The sequence below is a fragment of the Callospermophilus lateralis genome, chromosome 17, assembly GCF_048772815.1.
Source record: "Callospermophilus lateralis isolate mCalLat2 chromosome 17, mCalLat2.hap1, whole genome shotgun sequence".
Taxonomy (NCBI): Eukaryota; Metazoa; Chordata; class Mammalia; order Rodentia; family Sciuridae; genus Callospermophilus; species Callospermophilus lateralis.
This window is the reverse complement of record NC_135321.1, coordinates 61,740,172-61,746,679: the sequence shown is the minus strand read 5'-3', so window position 1 is coordinate 61,746,679 and position 6,508 is coordinate 61,740,172. Positions and strand designations below refer to the sequence as shown.

The window sequence follows — 6,508 nt, the reverse complement described above, 5'->3', positions numbered from 1 at the left end:
CTAAAAACAGAAAAACATATACTCCATGTCCATATACTCTTCTCAGCAATATCTTGGTTTAGATGAATGTGTAATAAGTATATAAACTGTCAAATATCTTCTCTTTAATCAGCAGAAAAAAATGGATATTGGCCAACATTGGATTTTCCTTTTTTTAAAAATACCCACTATGGATTCAAATGTGACATTCTTACAAGTATGCCAATATATTATTAACATTTAATAATGTGTATGAACACTCAGTCTACTAATAGGGAAATTAAAAATATACTTTTAAGTTAAAATGAATTTTACAAAAAAAAAAAAACTGCATTCAAAAATCTGAAAGGTGTACACAAATGAAATTGTAAAATAAATAATAAAGCTGTCAACTGAACTTCCATAGAAATATGCCTGCAAATATGGATCAGTGACTCCACTCTTGTGATAGTTGGGTGGGAAGACATTCTCCAGTGAGAGCCACCTAGTCTGATTCTTATACATGGAGAAGAATTTCTGAATACAAAATCTAACAATCTATTATAGCCTTTGTTAAGTCACCATCTTTATCACATTTAGGGTTAATGTACTACATCTTAATCTACTTAACACATTCTGAAATACCAATGTTTAAATCAAAGATTTTACACATTAGTCCACTTGTTTTAAGCTCTTTCCAAGAAATAGCTTCCTATATTTGTTATGTCTTAAACAGCAATTATGTAATCCAATCTGAGTCAACTAGGTAAGAGAGATTTTCTACTTTATTGCTCTCCTTTTAACTTTTCCCTAATTAATTGTGTAAATGTGCACTCATTAAAACAGCAAAAAGGTTACTGAATAAATGCTATACATTTCCTGGTAAAATTAGTTTCATTAAGTATTTAATACACAATATTTTCTTTGGCTTAAATTGAGAATTTGCTTTTAATTTTTCTATAGTCATTGCAACCTTGCCAATAACTATATTACTTAAGCTTTCTATTTTATGACTGTAAAGATTTTAAACTCTGATAATAATATTTACACTAAATACACTTAAAGCAGACAATACAATTTCAAATAAAACAAACTATATCCAAATCTATTAGACCAAACAGGTCTCAACATCTAGATTTTACTTTATAAATTACACAAATACATTGTACATTCTGAAACAATGAATGCTTACAATATTAACTTGTAACCTTTCCACATAAAATGACTTACACAGGAATGTGAATGGATCAATATTTGTGATATAAATTGCAACTCTCGATTTTTTTCTTTTGTGGGTGTTGTTTTTTCTTCCCAGTTTCCACAGACTGCTGCAGGAGTTCTTATGTTTTGGCTATGAAATCTGAGCTTAATGAGGCAACATTGGCTATTAAGGCTTATTTCTATGATGAAGCATTATCCTTAAATCTGATGCCATTTCCAGAGAACAATAGGAGAATCAGAGCTATCTCGAATCTTCAGGCTCTGTTTTGTTGACTTTCTTTTCCAAAGTAGAAGTTGAGTGAGGATAGTCTTTTAAAATCCCAAGGCTCTCTGAGGAGTGGGACTTGGCCTCACTTGAGTAAAGTCTACTCAGCTACCCATTCACCACAAAATGATGGGGCTGTCTGTTCTGCAAATTAGGCATCTGGATATTCAAAGGTCTCTTTCCTTGTCCATCTGAGTTATCAGAAGGCAAGCCATCAGGACTTGTGCTCTTCTGAGCTCTGCCTGGTAAAGCCCTATAGACAGTCTTCTCTCAGCTTGCTGCAGTGTCTCATAGCATAGCCAGCTTGGGCACAGAGGAGCTCTATCTGCTTTGCCATCACCTTTTCAGACTGCTGTGAACTAAGGGCTGCAAGTTCTTCACTCTTGGCTCTAGCCTGCTGAAAGAGTGTGTGCATAGAATCCTGGAAATCTGGAAACACGTCCTCTACTTTAATTCTCTTTAGGGATAATTCATCTCTTTCACCATATGTTGACTTGATGTATCTGTAAGTATATTTATAGGTGACTTCTCGAGAAATATGCCTAGCCAGAGCAAAAAGTTCATCTTTTCTTGTAAGCTGGGCTTTATCTTTCACATACAATTGGGCAGCTGCTTCGTTAACAGTGAGCACATGAAGTGTGAGATGTTTCCTGTCCTTTTGATTTGAATCAAATCTGCCATACATGGCACTGTATTTTCGAATTTCCTCCTCTTTTTGTGAATCATCATCACTCATTTCAAAAATATGACCAATCATTTTTGCTAACTTCTTGTTTTTTTAGCAGCTCTTTCACTTCATTCAAGTCACTTTTTGTCAGTGTGGGGTCCATTCACTCCACACACTCAGCCACAGAGAGGGCAGCAGCAGCATCCAATGCCTCACTGCTTTCCTTGGAGAAAGCTGGAGAGCCAAGGTCTGCTGGGGTCAGACTGTGTTCCCTCTCAGTAGCATGGTGGCCTTGCCAGAGTCTGTTGTGCTAAGCTCCCATCACATCTGACTTCCCTTGTCCCAAGCTCTGCACACAAGTAGTGGCAGCACATTTGGGAATTTTTAAATGAGGTTCCTTTTATTACTACTTCAGGATATTCCCAGCCAATTTGGCGATCCCTCTGGTACTTTGTAGATAGGTATACTACCGACAGGAAGGGAAATCAGTGGCTGATTGAAAAGGCCAGGGATTGTAATCCAGTCTCTCAAAGCCTCTATGGTCTTCTAACATGAAGGGGCTTGCTAGCCATGCCAAGGAGTGCCAGTGATTTCCAAAAATTCCTCTTCTCCAGCTTCACAGAGTTGCTGCACATCATCGCCACCTTGTTGGATAAGGGCATCAAAATAAGCAGATTGGCTTTCTGCAATATTCTATATAGCTGCAACTCTCCCAGGGTCCTGGGTAAGGCTGCAGCCATTACTGTGGATGGGTTTAACTTGGCCCACGGCTGCAGCAGTCTTGGCGCACTCTCCCCGAAGGACAACTCAGCCCCAACTCCGAAGAGGCGGTCCCCGGCTCTCCCTCTGGCGGCTGCGGTGGCCTGGACGCCCCGCTAGCGTCTTGGGGGGGTGGGGAAGGTGGTGGGCGCGGTCTCCCTGCGCACCGCCGGCTCCGGCCGGCTGCTGCCCGCCCGCCAGCCCAGACGGCTCTGCTGCGGTGGCGGTGGCGGCGGCAGCGGCGGCACCTCCCCCGCCTTCCCCGCGTGAGCGCCGCACCTTCCCGTCCCCCGCCCACCTCCGTCGTAGCCTGCACCCCCCGCGCGCCTTCCCCTTGGGAGATTCCGTTCTTGTTACTTTGGCGGCTCCGGCTCCGGCTCAGGTCCTCCAGCAGCCAAGTAAGTGACGTGAGGCAGATAGAGGCGTGGGTCGCTGCGGGGCAGGGGAACGGGTGACGCCCGGGGGCTTGGGCTCTTCCTACCGCCCCCATCCCTGAATAAAGAAATTTTTAAAAACTCCACCTTAAAAAATAGCCCAGACTATACATGTACAAATGAACTGAATAGGCACTTATTAAAGGAAATAAGCATAAAAAGTCCAACTTCTTAAACAATCAGGAAAATGCTAATCAAAACTACACTGAGATTCCTTCTCACTCCTCTTAGTGTGGCAAGCATGAAAAATACAAATAACAAAAAAAAGTTGGTGAAGATGTGGGGGAAAAGAAACACATGCACACAGTTGGTGAAAATTTAAATTATTTTAGTCACTGTAGAAATCAGTATGGAGTGTCCCCAAAAGGCTAAAAGTAGAACTACTGTATGATCAAGTTCTATCATTCCTTGGTATTTATCCAGAAGAATTAAAGTGAGTATACTTTAAAAACAAATGCATACAAATAAAATGTTTGCCACAGCACAATTCACTAGTCAAGTTATGGAGTCCGCCTAGATGGCTATCAACAGATGAATGGATAAAGACAATTATATATAATATAATTATATATAATATAATTATATATAATATATAATATATTAATATATATAATATATATATATTATATATATGTGTATATATATATCTATATCACACAATGGAGTATTATTCAGTCATAAAGAACAAAATTCTACGATTTTCGGGGAAACTGATGAAACTGAAGAATATAATTTTGAGTTAAATAAGTCATACTGTGAGAAAATATTATATGTTTTCTCTCATATGTAAGCTAGCGGGGTGTGTGGAGGTGATACCATAAAAGTAGAAGAGAGACTTAGATAGTATAGGAAGAGGATCAGGGAGGAAGGATGAGGGAGGTATTGAGAAGTGAATTTAATCAAATTGTTTGCATAGATACCCAATTAAAGTCATCATTTTGTAAAATACATGCCAATCTTGGGGGGGGGGACTCTCTCCAAGAGTTAAAAAAAAATTTCTCCAGAAAACACAAAAAGTAAAAAAAATAGTGCAAATAAAATTGAGGTAATTAAAGAGTTCCTGCTCCCCACTGTGGCTCCCTTAAATTAGGTGACCTTGAACCAGGTTGAGAAGCAATACAAATCAGATTGTGAAGAGAGCTAGAAATTATGGAATGGAGGCCTGGACACATGTACTGAGGCATTTAGAAGGGCTCTGGTAGATGGTGTGGGGCATTGCAGTGTGAACCAGGGGAATAAGCTGATCAAGCCATGCAAAAGTTTATCTGCTTTAGCAATGCTTAGGATGTACTGGGATGAATTGATTACTGCAGAAATCTAATTGAAAGGAAGAGGTGGGACACACAGTAGGAGTGCAAAGGAAGAAAGGGACTTGAAAATGAAGAATTTGAAGAAAAAAAAAAGAAATAAAACAGGGAATCACAGGGAAATAAAAGGGAGACCAACAGAGTAAAGGAAAAGGATAGAGAAGGAGGAGAAGAAGAGGGCATGAGGAAGTATTTGGTAACAAAGTTTACCAAATTATGATATATCCATGTATGAATATACCACGATGAATCTAGTTTATATATATCAGTATAATGTATTACTACTGCTACTACTACTTCCACCACTAGAAAGAAAATCAGGACAGTAATACAAGCAGATCAGGGGAGGAAGAAGGGGAGGGAGAGGGAAGGTATTGAGGAATGAGACTGATCAAATTATGATATGTGCATATATGAATATTGCATAATAAATCCCATTATTATGAATAGTTATCATGTGCCTATAAAAAGAATAATTTTTTTTTTAAAAAAAAGGATTTACGGGGAAGTGGATAAAGAAAAAACTAAATGGATGCAATCATTGAAAATCATCCGAAGAAGTCCCAAAATTTTAGAGACTAAGAAAATAGCAGAAATAAGCAAGGTGCATCAGTTGATTGCAGAGAAAGAAGATGAGCTCCAGGGCAAAACACACCTGCAGTGTTCGGTGGGTTTGCCACCACCAGAAAGCAAGGCCCCAGTAAGACCTAGATTGAAGGGCTTGCCTGGGGCTTGGAATCTCTTTTATATCATAGAGGTGACCTACCTTGGGTTTTCCTTCCCTGCTGGGGACAAAGTGTTCTCTTGTCATTCACTCTTGAACAGTTGCAAGAGCCTTGGCAACAAGGCCCTCTTGAAGGGTGAGGGTGGGTATGGTGCAGATAGGGTAATAGTTTGAGAGAATATTGTCTCTCCTGCAACTGTCACCCATGAAATCAGCACCTGGCTAGCACCCTGCTCTGCTCTCCCTTGTCTTTAGAACCATGTGGGCTCAGGCTGAGGCTCCTACCACACTTTGTCCTCAAGTGGTCTATTTGATGTGCTGTTATTGCCCTCTGCTTTAGTCAGCTCAGGCTGCTGCAACAAATACCATAGCCTGGGTAGCTGAAGCAACAGATATTTAAACATTTCTCACCTTTCTAGAGGATGGAAGTGTAAGATCAGAGCACCAGCATGACTGGGTTCTGGTGAAGACTGTCATCTGGATTGTAGACCCAAGCTTTTCTCAAATAGTAGAGAGAAAGAGAGGGGAAGCAGATTCTTTCCTTCATGAGGACTAAGCTCATTCATGAGAGTTCTACCTTTGTGGCCAGATTACCTACACAGAGTCTCAAATTCCTAACGCTATGACTTTGGGAATTAGGCCTTCAACATATAAATGTTGGAGGGGAGACACAAGCATTTAATCCATGGCACCCCACCTATTGGAAATGGAAGTAGATCATCTCATAAACAAGGGGCTGAGGAATGGATAACACTCAAAATTATGAAGGTTCATGTTTCAATTTGTACTTGGCTCAGTTTCTTCTGACCAGTGTCTTGGAAGCAAGGACACAAGTCAAGACTTGGACAATGACTGGAGTGACTGATGTACACTGCACACACCCAGCACCAAGGAGCAGCACACAGGTAGAAGGATACTAGCAACAGACTTTGAAGGGAAACTGTTTCAAGCTCATAGAAAGCACCTCTCTCTCTAAAGGCGTGTCTGGGATGTGTTTCCAGGATCTTCCTGTGTGTTGCATTAGATGACTCCCAGTTTGTTCTTATAGGTATTGATTTTAATTCTAATATATTTAGCTACATTTTATTGAAATATTATTATTTAGTCAAATTTATCAGTTTTGAAAATGCCCTCAACATGTTGGAATGTTGGGGCTACTTTTTCATCTAGTAT

General features: G+C 40.0%; 1 pseudogene; it reads right to left on the bottom strand.

Moving 5' to 3' along the window:
• Window positions 1-1,420: 1,420 nt before the first annotated feature.
• LOC143382902 (NGFI-A-binding protein 1 pseudogene) lies at window positions 1,421-2,851 on the bottom strand (annotated as a pseudogene).
• Between the last annotated feature and the right edge of the window lie 3,657 nt (window positions 2,852-6,508).